The sequence below is a fragment of the Artemia franciscana genome, chromosome 4 (genome assembly GCF_032884065.1).
Source record: "Artemia franciscana chromosome 4, ASM3288406v1, whole genome shotgun sequence".
Classification (NCBI taxonomy): domain Eukaryota; kingdom Metazoa; phylum Arthropoda; class Branchiopoda; order Anostraca; family Artemiidae; genus Artemia; species Artemia franciscana.
Genome location: NC_088866.1, coordinates 40644761 through 40657764, shown reverse-complemented (window position 1 = coordinate 40657764; position 13004 = coordinate 40644761). Strand labels below are relative to the sequence as shown.

General features: G+C 36.5%; 1 long non-coding RNA gene across 2 annotated transcripts in view; it reads left to right on the top strand.

The window, feature by feature from the left end:
• The first annotated feature begins 645 nt into the window (after nt 1-645).
• Nucleotides 646-13004, top strand: part of LOC136025655 (uncharacterized) — a 39393-nt gene continuing 27034 nt past the window's right edge. For both annotated transcript variants that reach the window (XR_010617135.1, XR_010617134.1), the window contains exon 1: nt 646-801. This is a non-coding gene — a long non-coding RNA (uncharacterized LOC136025655). The remainder of the gene's footprint in view (nt 802-13004) is intronic.

Sequence of the window (13004 nt, the reverse complement as noted above, 5' to 3'; positions counted from 1 at the left end):
TTCCTAGCCTAACCTCTTTCAAAGATAGCCCAAAGTAGCTAAAGTAAAATTTTACCCCTACTTTATCTTAAAAATCCAGTTTAAATAGCAATCTCAACAAATATAGACTATATAAAAGGCTATAGGTGTTGGCCTAAACATTCTAAATTTTTTTCAACTAAAAATTATAGGATGGTTTAAAAACTAGGCCTGTTTGATATTAATAACATTTGACTAACTCACCAATGTGATAGCTGCCTCCCTAAGAATCAACCTTTTTAATAACAAAAAAATTTTTCTTCTGACTCCTTATGAAGCTTAGCCTATGCAAGACGGGCCTAGAACACCAAAAACCCTTTAGATACTAAGGAATGTGCATAATATTATTTACAGGTCACTGAAAAGCTAAGATTATTTCCATTATTTACAGTTTCCTTGTCTTTTCTCTAGACTTAACGATTTCACATGTTTATCCATTTAAAAAAAATGTATAGCATTGACGTTACAATCCTCAAATAATCTTTTTATTTGGGGGTTATAAAGTGCCAGCCCACGGACAAGTAATCCTGAGCGTTTGAGGGGATAATCCGACTAGCCTCTGACGTCATATGTGTCTCAAAAAACGCTTGGATTAATCAGATTAGTAATGGGACAAGCGAACAAACGCACCCAATATGGATAAACAATAACTACAAAGTGCAATCACAATCTACAAAAGTATTCTATAGGACCTTGTCTGGATTGAAGATAGTCCTCTCACAACTGCTGAATAATCAAGAATGCGATATAGAATCCCAGACAAACAGGATACTTTCTGACTGGGTAAGCACAGTTATTAAGCTTTTTTTTCTTTTTTTTTAAAGGCTCTTACCATTCAGACTCCATGCAAATTTAGAAGCTAGTTGAGGAATGACAGTAGGTTAGCTTATACATGCTATGCTAGTCTCTGCGATTGGCCTGGTATGATGGACATTAAGAGCTTGTAATATAATTTGCTGATTTTTTGCATAAACCCAGAGCTGTGTATCAGCAGTTTCAAATAGCCTATATTAATTCCTTCATTTGTAAATTGGTAAAATTCTAGTTAATTGACTTCTTGCTATCTCAGAAACAGTTTAGGTTAGGAAAATGAAACTTTCAGGGATGGGTCTACAGGCTAAAGTGTGTCCCGGGAAGGTATTTTAAAGTACCCACCTCCACTCCTTCTCCCTCTAGAGGGCCCTGAAATGTACCTACATGACAGGTCTATACCTATTGAAATTTTGACAAAACAACATTTTACCTTAATTTTCAGTTACTAGTTGCTTTTTCTCTGCCTTTGGTTATGAAAATGCAATTCCCGTTATTTGAGTAGAATTTTGAGCCATATCAATGTTTTTTTTTCAAAATTTAGGAAATGTATTTGCATATATTTAAAACCTTATAAAATGGAATTAAGCAAAGTTATGAAGCTGAAAACAATTTGTTGTACTTTAATTAAGCAGAATATCTATTTTGCAAGGTTTCACTTTTATAACACACATATTTTTAAAGGTCATCAAAGGTCAGGGGCCTCTAGAGGGAGAAGGAGTGGAGGTAGTTACTTCAAAATACCTTCCCGGGACATACTTTAGTCTATAGCTTCATCCCTGAAAGTTTCATTTTCCTAACCTAAACTCTTTCCAAGATAGCAAGAAGTCAATTAATTAGAATTTTACCATAAATTTTTCTTAAAGACCTTAAGGGTCTCTTAAACATGCTGTCAATTTGACTGTGCCCATTGGTATATTTAGATTCTATTTATTAGTAAATTGAGGTATAACATCTGTAGGCTATGGTTAAAATATACATTAAGTTTCCAGCTTTCTTATGTTATTTATGGGTAGATTGATCATAGTAGGCTATAGGCTAAGTAAAACCTGTGCTCAAGCTGTTATACATAGTGCCTATGCTACATTTGTTACCCTTGAAACTCATATCTGTTATTATGTCATAATTCTCAGCAAATTTGTGTCTACTGACTTTGCTGGTTGAAATCTATGTTGGCTTTTTTTCTTGTTTTATTTTTTGGTAATGTGCAAATTATGTTCTGGTTTTGAGAGGGAATTGGGGTTGTCAGCCTTACTCATGATAGTTTAGTAAATCATCAGTTTCATCACAAACTATCTAAAATGGAAATTATTCTGCAAAGCAGGATAGTTTCCATACTATAGCATTTAGAAATGCTAATTCTAGAAGTATATCCATTTCTGGTTGACCCTCCTCCTCCACTGGGCAAACTAAAAATGCCTAAAGTGGGCAGGGTTTTGGAGTCAAGGGATAAGTTGGAGTTGCACAATATGAATAAAATTATATTTTGGATACTAATTCCAGTCATCACTTGTAATTTCTATATAGTAGGAAGTCAAAAGATAATTAAAAAACTCATGCATCCATTAATGCTAATATCCAAAATATTTAACTTTCAAACAAATAAATATCCAATTTGGTTACAGGTAGCATTACCGATAGAGCAAAGCATATTAATCCATGAGTCCTATGGCCAGCAGGACAAAGTCTGTATTTTGATTGGTTGAATTGTTAATTGATGTTTATTATATACTTTTTACTGATTTCTTAAGCCTTGTTTGTTATGGTTGTGATGTTTCATCATTGCAACCCTATTTTCCCCAGAAATTGGGGTTAGTCAAGGGCAAGCTTCTGCTGTGTTAAAAGTTCAAAGGAAGGATATTTTAGTTTTTTTTTTATTATTAGTTTACAATTCTGCATATAGCTAAATTCTGATGATTGCATATTGTTTTTATGTTGTTATTCATTATTATTGTCCAACTCCAACATTTTCCTTGGCTTCAAAACACTGCCCACTTTATTCATTTTTAGTTTCTTTGAAGGGGGATTTTATAAAGTTGAAAAATGGATGCCCTTCTAGAATTAGCATTTCTAAGTGCTATAGTATGGAAACTGTGGTACTTTGTAGCATAGTTTCCATTTTACACAGCTTGTGATGAAATTAAAGCTTTGCTGCTCTCAGTTGTTCCATCAAAATTGTGTTCCTCTGAATCAATGGCTATCTGGGTTTTGCAAATCAAACCAAGGGTAAGGGTATCCCTTATCTTGTCTATGAGTCATGTGTGTAAAAATGTTCTCTCCAAAATTGGTCTAGGGCATTTTTGAAACTATTTAATGTTTCAGATTTCACAACTATTTCTGGGAGTGAGTTCCAGTTGGCCGTTGCTCAGACACTCCAAAAATTCGCCCTTAATCTATTTACTGGAATGGATTTGAACATTTTTTCTTGGTGTCCTATTGTGGTATTTACTTTTGAAGGGTGAAAATACTTCTGGAAAGACATTTTTCCCAGGTTGTGCTTTACTTTGTACAGCTGTATTTAGTGTCCTCTCATTTGTCTACATTTCATAGTGGGTGTATTCAGTTCAAATAGCTTTAGTTTTTCAAACCAGGAAGAAGTTTGGTTGCATGTCTCTGAACCTTTTCCAGGGCAGCCAAGTTGGTTTTATAGTGGGGTCCCCAAATCACATTCCCATACTCTATTGTAGGCTATAGAATCCCCTTGTAGAGTTTTGCAAAAGTATTGTTGTTCAAGTGCTTGAAACTTTGTCTGATCAGCCCAATGAGCTGTGATGCTTTGAAAATAGTTTTCTCATTGTGCTCATGAAATTTAAGCTGTGGATCAACAATAATGCCTGGATCTCTTTCAGAATCAACAAGTGTCAGTGGTATTCTGTGGCCTGCTTTGTTGTTTATTCTTAGTTTGGGCACAGAGGCAGTATTTTTCTTTTGCAGTTGCAGGACCTCGGTTTTTATGGCACTTGGTATCTAACAAGTGACAAATAGCAATGGCAAATTCTGTCAGTCAGGCTGTCCTGGTTTTGCTACTTTGTGCACTTCCAGGTATGATAGGACAATGAAATTTGGCAGGTGTATCAGGAACCAGACCAGATTAAATTGAGAAATTGTCGTTTTGCCAATTTGATCATCTGGGGGATGGTTAAATTGGAAAAATTCAAAAAATGAGTTATTTTTAACTTTCAAACAGGTGATCAGAACTTAATGAAATTTGATATTTGGAAGGATATAGTTTCTCAGAGCTTTTGTTTTAAATACTGACCCGATCTGGTAACATTGGGAGGAGAGGGGGGAGAACCTAAAATCTTAGAAAACGCTTAGAGTGGAGGGATCAGGATGAAACCTGATGGGAAAAATAAGCACTAGTCCTAGATACGTGATTGAAATAATCGGAACGGATCTGCTCTCTTTGGGTGAGTCGGAGGGGGAAGGGGGAGGTTTAATTCTGAAAAATTAGAAAAAATTTAGATATTTTAAACTTATGAAGAAGGAGTGATTGGATCTTATTGAAATTTGATTTTTGAAAGGATATCGTGTCCCAGAGCTCTTATTTCAAATCCCGACCAGTTCCGGTGACATTGGGAGGAGTTGGGGGGGACCTAAAATCTTGGAAAATCCTTCCAGTAAAGGAATCCTGATGAAGCTTGGTGGGAAAAATAAGCACACGTCCTAGATACGTGATTGAAACAACTGGAACGGATCCACTGTCTTTGGGGTAGTTGAGGGGGGGATTCTGAAATATTAGAAAAAATGAGGTATTTTAACTTATGGAGGAGTAATTGGATCTTAATGAAATTTAATATTTGGAAGGGTATCATGTCTTAGAGCTCTTATTTTAAATACCGACCGGATCCAGTGACACTGGGGGCACATGGGGGGGGACCTAAAATCTTGGAAAACACTTAGAGTGGAGGGATTGGGATTAAACTTGGTGGGAATAATAAGCACAAGTTCTAGATACATGATTGACCTAACCGGAACAGATCAGCTCTCTTTAGAGGAGTTGTGGGGGGAGGGTTAATTCTGCAAAATTGGAAAACATGAGGTATTTTTATCTTACAAAGGAGCAATTGAATCCTAATGAAATGTCATATTTAGAAGGACCTCGTAACTCTGATATCTTATTTTAAATCCTGGCTAGATCCAGTATCATTGGGGGAGAGGGGAACCGGGAATCTTGGAAATCACTTAAAGCAGAGAGATCAGGATGAAACTTGGTGGGAAGAATAAGCCCAAGTCCAAGATACGTGACTGACATAACTGGGCCGGATCCGCTCTCTTTGATGGAATTGGGGGGGGGGGGGGTAATTTGGAAAAATTCGAAAAAGTGAGATATTTGTAACTTATAAATCAGTGATCAGATCTTAATGAAATTTGATATTTAGAAGGAACTCGTGTCTCAGAGCTCTTTTTTCAAATCCTGCCCAGATCTGTTGACATTGGGGGAGTTGTAGGGGAACGGAAATCTTGGAAAGTGCTTAGAGGGGAGAGATTGGGATGAAGCTGGTGAGCAGAATAAGCAAATGTTGTAGATTCATGTAAATGGACTGGATCTGCTCTCTTTGGGGGGATTAGGGGGTGGGGCTCAGTGCTTTGGCAAGTTTGGTGCTTATGGACATTCTAAGACCATGACAATTGGTAGGCGTGTCAGAGAACTGCTGAAATTGACTTGATAAAGTCGTTTTCCTCGATTCGACCATCTGGGAGGCTGAAGAGAAAGGAAAAATTGAGGTATTTTTGACTTAGAAGTGGGTGATCAGATCTAAATTAATTTTGATATTTAGAACTGCCTCATGACTCAGAGCTCTTATTTTAAACCCCGACCAGTATTAAGCCTCTGATTTTCCTTTTAAATCAATCTATTGATTCTTAGAATTTTGATAGAGCTATGATATAGCTCTAGCAAATAGCTAGCCATATGAAACCATATGTTCTTGGCTCTTCTAACCTCGTCACAAGTGCCATATGAGCTCTTAACTCTTGTTGATACATTCAAGTTGAGACCTAGCCTTTGGAGATTTTCAGTTAAGGTGTCAATGTGTTTTTATAGTGTTGCTACATCTTGAGATATGAGCTTCCCATAGAGTTTTGTGTCATCTGCATAGATTTTGGTAGTGCTGATGATATTTCTGTTGATTTTGCTGAAAAAGAGTACGAAGAGGAGAGGACCAATCGCACTACCTTGTATCATCTTGGTCACGTTTGCTGGATTTGAGATGCTGTCACCCACTCTAACTTTTTGGGTTTGGTTTCTTGGGAATGATTCTATCCAGGATAGTATTTGTCTTGACAATTTGTAATGTTGGGAGTTCATCAATTAGCTTTGCATGCAATACACCCTCAAAAGCTTTTTCGACATCAAATAGTACTGCTAGGATGCTTTGACCCTCTTCCAGGGCTTGTTTCCAATCATTGAATGTTTCTATTAATTGTGTGCACAGCTTCTGTTTGGTAAGAATCAATATTGGTTGGGACTTATCATATTGCTCTGTAGTTCATTGTTTAATATCCTGTCTGTTATGCATTCTTCATAAAGTTTAGTGACTAGTGACATCAGGCACACAGGTCAGTCGTTTTATGCTTTTGATTAAATAAAAAAAAACTAGTTTTTTTTAACTGAAAGTAAGGAGCGACATTAAAACTTAAAACGAACAGAAATTACTCCGTATATGAAATGGGTTGTCCCCTCTGCAATCCCTCGCTCTTTACGCTAAAGCTTCTAATTGTTTTAAAAAGTAGAATTGTGGCAAAGAGTCAAACTTTAGCGTAAAGAGCGAGGGACTGCGGAGGGGACAACCCATTTCATATACGGAGTAATTTCTGTTCGTTTTAAGTTTTAATGTCGCTCCTTACTTTCAGTTAAAAGAACTAGTTTTTTTATTTAATTTCTGAACGTTTTTGAATTAATGCATGTTTGATTTTGGCTCTCCGCACATAAATTATTGAAATGAAATTGATATATTAATTTTTTTTGGCTAAATGGCTTTCTCTTAGTTTTAATCAGACGATTTTGAGAAATAAGGGGTGGGGAAGGAGACCTAGCTGCCCTCCAATTTTTCGGTTACTTAAAAAGGCTACTAGAACTTTTAATTTTCAACGAACGTTTTTATTAGTAAAAAATATACGTAACTTAAGAATTAACTTACGTAATAAACTTTTATATTCTTATATTTTTATTATGTGTACGAGGGGGTTTGTACCCTCGTTAATACCTTGCTCTTTACACTAAATCGTAAGTTTTGTCCCAATTCTTAAAGAATGACCCCTGAATCAAAAAGGCCGTAGAATAAATAGTTGAAATTACTAAAAATATTTTAGCATAAAGAGCGAGGTATTTATCTCCTCCTAAATACCTCACTCTTTATGCTAAAGTATTGTTAGCCCTCATATGCGTAATAATCTCTGTTCGTTTTAAATTTCAATGCTATTCCTTACTTTCATTTGAAAAAAACGTTTTCATGTTTATTTCTTCATTGTTTTTTTTTTATAGTAATGCTAGAAAATCCTGTGCCCTTTTCATTGAATTTTTCTTCCCCCATGACATATTCCTCAAAGGAAAGATCCTCCCACAAAGCCCTCTCCCATCAACCCCACCCCCCAAACCAAAAAATCCCCATGAAAATGTCTGTACACTTGCCAATAACCATTACTATATGTAAACACTGGTCAAAGTTTGTAATTTGCAGCCCCTCCCCCAGGGATTGTGGGGGAGTAAGTCATTCCCAAAGACATAGTTATTATGGTTTTTGACTATGCGGAACAAAATGGCTATCTTAAAATTTTAATTTGTTGACCTTTGGAAAAAAATTAGCGTGGGAGGGGGCCTATTTGCCCTCCAATTTTTTTATCACTTAAAAATGGCACTAGAACTTTTCATTCCCGTAAGAATGAGCCCTCTTGCGACACTCTAAGACCACCTGGTCGATACTATGACCCCTGGGGAAAAGAAAAAAAAAACAAACAAACAAATAAACACGCACCCGTGATTTGTCTTTTGGCAAAAAATATGAAATTCCACATTTTTTTAGATAGGAGCTTGAAATTTTTGCTATAGAGTTCTCTGATATGCCGAATGCGATAATGTGATTTTCGTTAAGATTCTATGACTTTTAGGGGATGTTTCCCCCTTTTTTCCAAAATAGGGCAAATTTTCTCAAGCTCTTAACTTTTGATGACATAGACTAAATTAATAGAAACTTACATATTTAGAATCAGCGTGAAATTTTGATTCTTTTGATGTATCTTTTAGCATCAAAATTCCGTTTTTTAGAGTTCTGTTTACTATTGAGCCGGGTCGCCCCTTACTACAGTTCTTTACCACGAACTGTTTGAAAAGAAAATAATTTGGTATTTTGGGGCTTCTGACATTATTACTCCTTTGCGGAAATTAGGCTCAAAATTGAAAAAGGATTATATTTTTTCTCTGGGCCCCTTCCACCTCTTAGTTCGTTTATTTTCCCGTTAGTTTTCACCTGTTTTCGCTTTATAGTTGTGTTATCTCTTAGCAGTTCTTTCGTTAGTTGAGTTATGGTTGTGTGGTATATATGTTTTATCGCTCGTATAGTTATGTTATTTTCAAATTATACTCGACAATAGAGAGGCTCCGAACACCCAGCATTGTATATTAAGCTCTGAATTTCACGTTTTTTTCTAATGTGACCAGATTCGTCCTGCGCCCTTTTCATTGAATTTTTTTCCCCCAAGGCATATTTCTCCAAGGAAAGATCCTCCCACATAGCCCCCTCCCTCAACCTTACCCCAAAACCAAAAAAAAAATCCCCCTGAAAACGTCTGTACACTTCCCAATAACCATTATTATATGTAAACACTGGTTGAAGTTTGTAACTTGCAGTCCCTCCCCCAGGGACTGTGGGGGAGTAAGTCATCCCAAAATACATAGTTATTATGATTTTCGACTATGCTGAACAAAATGGCTATCTCAAAATTTTGATCCGTTGACTTTGGGAAAAAAATGAGCGTGGGAGGGGGCCTAGATGCCCTCCAATTTTGTTGGTCACTTAAAGAGGGCACTAGAACTTTTCATTTCCGTTAGAATGAGCCCTCTTGCGACACTCTAGGACCACTTGGTCGATACGATGACCCCTGGAAAAAAAAAAACAGATAAACACGCACCCGTGATTTGTCTTCTGGCAAAAAATGCAAAATTCCACATTTAGATAGGAGCTTGAAACTTCTATAGTAGGGTTCTCTGATACGCTGAATCTGATGGTGTCATTTTCGTTAAGATCCTACGACTTTTGAGGGGTGTTTCCCCCTATTTCCCTAAATAAGGCAAATTTTCTCAGGCTCGTAACTTTTGATGGCTAAGACTAAACTTGATGAAACTTATATATTTAAAATCAGCATTAAAATGCGATTCTTTTGATGTAGCTATTGATATCAAAATTACTATTGAGCCGGATCGCTCCTTACTACAGTTCGTTACCACGAACTGTTTGATCATTCTTGTTTCAACCTTTCTTGTGGATAGGGACAACAACTGCTTCAGACCATTTGGATGGTATGGTATCTTTGTCTAAAGAGGTTTAAAAAGATTTCTAGCAAAGGCTCAACAATATATTCTAGACTCTTTGAGCCATAGTACTTCAATTCTGTCTGGGCCTTTGGATTTGTTTGATCTAAGTTTCTGGAGTTGTTATTTGATTGCATTCTTTGTGATAAGGACTTCCAAGTCATTTTTTTTATGGGATGGTTCAGGGTCTGTTTGTTTCGGTTTAAAAACAGAGCGAAAGAAATCATTGAAAGAATTGACCTTTTCAGATTGAGAACTTGCAAATGAGCCATCTTTGTTTATTAGGGTAGGGATTTCTCTTCTTGTAGTCAGCTTTGTATTTACATGTTTTAAAAATTTCTTTGGGGCTGATTTTGCATCACCAGCAATTTTCCTCTCTTGTTATTTTTCAAGTCTAGTTGGTTCTCTCACCTTGTTCCTTGCTCAATTGTATCCTTTTTTAGTTGGTTTTATTTCCATATTATGGTTTTGGAGTTCATTTAGTTTGTTTGATTTCCTTTTCTTGATATTAATTAGTCTTTTGAGCTTTCCATGTGTGAGGCAGCATTCCATGTGCCTGGAAGTTTTGTCTTTTCTGTACAGTGGGCTTTGACATTGCAAAAGAGCTTAAATTTTTTGTTGCAAGTTTCTACCATTTGCAGAACAGTCCAGTCCATTTGTTGGGCCATTTCTTTAAACTTACAATTATTAATATTTTTCAGTTCTTTCTCCTGATGATAGTTGGGATGGCTTTGGTTGAGGGTTAAATTGACCAGAAGTATTACATGGTCTCTTTTACCTAGTAGAGGAAGTATCATGATTCTATCTAAAGTTTCTTGGCTACAAGTGACAATGAAGTCCAGGATATTTTCTTTTTGTTTGCTTTGCAACAAGTTGGTTCTGGGATCAGTTGTGAGGAAAAGTTTTCTTCAAAGAGTGAGACAAATGGGTGCGTTTGTGAGTCTTTTAGTTGCCAACTGATTTCAGGGGTTGAGGGTTAAATTGACCAGAAGTATTACATGGTCTCTTTTACCTAGTAGAGGAAGTATCATGATTCTATCTAAAGTTTCTTGGCTACAAGTGACAATGAGGTCCAGGATCTTTTCTTTTTGTTTGCTTTGCAACAAGTTGGTTCTGGGATCAGTTGTGAGCGAAAGTTTTCTTCAAAGAGTGAGATAAATGGGTGCGTTTGTGAGTCTTTTAGTTGCCAACTGATTTCAGGGAAGTTAAAATTGCCTGCAAGGTATAATGGTTTTCTGTATCTTGTTCAGGTGTTGGAGTGACTCGTGCTTATTTTCTGCTGATGGAGAGGGTGATCTATATGGGCATCCAATGACTATGCTTGGTGTGCTTAATTTGAGCTCTGTAAAGACTGTCTGAAGTCTGTTAGTATTATAGTCTGATGTGTCTGGGTCTGCTGGTATTAAGTACCATCTTTCACATAAATTGCACACCCCAACCAGATTTTTGTATGCTTGTTGTTGCAAGCCGGTAGCCATGAATGAAGATTTCACTATCCTGGATTGCTATGATTCTTTTTGGTTTGATTTATACAATACATATAACTAATAGCTTGATCTGTACTGACAATGCCTGTAGTTCACTAAGTTTGTTTAGAAGCTGGTCAGCATTTATGTACGTAATTGTCAATTTTTGGGGCAATACTGTCATTTTTCCAAGCATGTTCCCTGGTGTTGTCAGTAGGCTTATTTTGAGAGTCAAATTTGTCAGCTGGGGTTTGAAGTCTATTGTCATATTCAGAGCTGCTTCTCAAGGTCTTTCGTTTTGTCAGTCGTTTATTTCTTAATTTTTTGACCCACTGGCCTGGCTTGCAGTCCTTGTTTGAGTTGTTTGGGTTGTACCATCTTCTGTGCTGATAGAGCTGGTCCAAAGTCCTGCAGTAGGTCTTGTAATCTCGGGATGTCATTTTGGAAGAATGTTTGTAGACTTTGTCTCTTTTATTATGAGGCCTGAACAATTTGCCTTTTCTGGCTCTTGCTTCATTTCTCATTAGATTCTACATGGTTTTTGTATGTTTTTTTGCAACATCGTCCTAAACCTTAGACAAAAAAAGAAAAAAAGAAATGATATTTAAGTTGGCACCACATAAATTGAAAAAAAAACAAGCATGTTTAGAACAGAGTTTAATCCTGGAGTCATATTAATACAGGTAAATACAAGTATAGTAAACTTTTGTTTAGTCTATTCAGGCTAATTTATGTAATGGGCCTAATATGATGGACACTTCAGAGCTTGTACTTAGCTTGTAGAAGATGAACTCATGGTTGAATATCTTTGCACTTTCCAAATAGTCAAAATTAATTGCTTTCCTTATAAATTTTGCCTTCAGCACTTGAAGAGCCTTAAGTGTTTTTATTGGTTGAAGCTTTTCATCCATTGGTGTATTTACATTTGGCTTAGCAAATTAATGTCTTACATTTGTATATTTTTAAAATATTCAGTATAAAGAAGACATCTATAATGTTATTACTCCAAAAAATATTCCTAGTAAGCCAAATGATAGATTTGCCACAAGTTTTTCTATCAAATGAGAGAGACAGACTTTTATTTTAAAAACGACTTTCACAGCACGTGGCACCTAGTTAGTGCTTTACATCAGGTATTACAGTCAGGTAAAACTTGCCAAATAAAAAACGGGGAAAACACAGACACAGACAGATACTTGTCAGATTAAAAAGAAACAATCATCAACTAAAAAACAGTCAATGCAATAAATTCACTGATCGATAATGTTTGCAAATGCAGAAATGAAACTCTTCCTTTATCTCTCGTGGATTGGTGGGAGAGGTTGAAGGGTGGGGACTTTCTGGGAGTTGGGCCTTTGAGGTCGGGATCTTAAAGGTTGAGAAGAGCGGGGAGAATGAATCATGGAAACAGGGTTTGTCATGGCTTTATTACCAAACCGGGTACACAATAGGGTTCTTCTCTCTGATAGGGTAGTGAGTTGGAAATACTTAAGAAAGTGATATGGGAGTTTACCTTAACCATAGATAATTATTAAGGCTCACTTCTGGACTTACTCTATTGAATTAGATTGGGAAGTAGTTAAGCCAAAATGTCAAACTGGACAAGAATATTCAAGAACAGGGCAAATGAAACTTGTATAAATTCTTAAAAGGTTGAATGCAGGGCAAGAAAATTTGAAGAAAAATTTAAGCATAGAAAGTGCCAAATTAGCTTGCTTTGTGAAGTTAGTAACGTGGACCTCCCACCAGATTGCTTGAGATAGTGATATCAAGGAGTTTCCACTGCTGGATGGACATCTCCAGAGGGATTGGTTCCTTGAATGAAGGTGCACTCTTCAAGAAACAGATAGTTATGATATTTGACTTTTTGGCATTCACAGTAATGTTGGCCTGTGTAGCGTCACTGGAAATATCTTCCATGGTTTCCATGGCTGAAGTCTTCAAATTTTTCTGGCATTTTTCCAGTAAGGACATGTTGTTGACAAATTTCCAGCAGTCAGGGCTTTCTGTAGCAAGTCCATTTATCATAATCAGGAACTGGAGCAGGCCAAGGAGGGTACCCTGGCGCACACCACAGTAAACTAGAAGGAGATCTTAATAGACATTTTTATAGTTTACACATTGAGTTCTACTGGAAAGGAAAGACGCTATTACTCTAACAAGGTTTGGGTTAACATGAA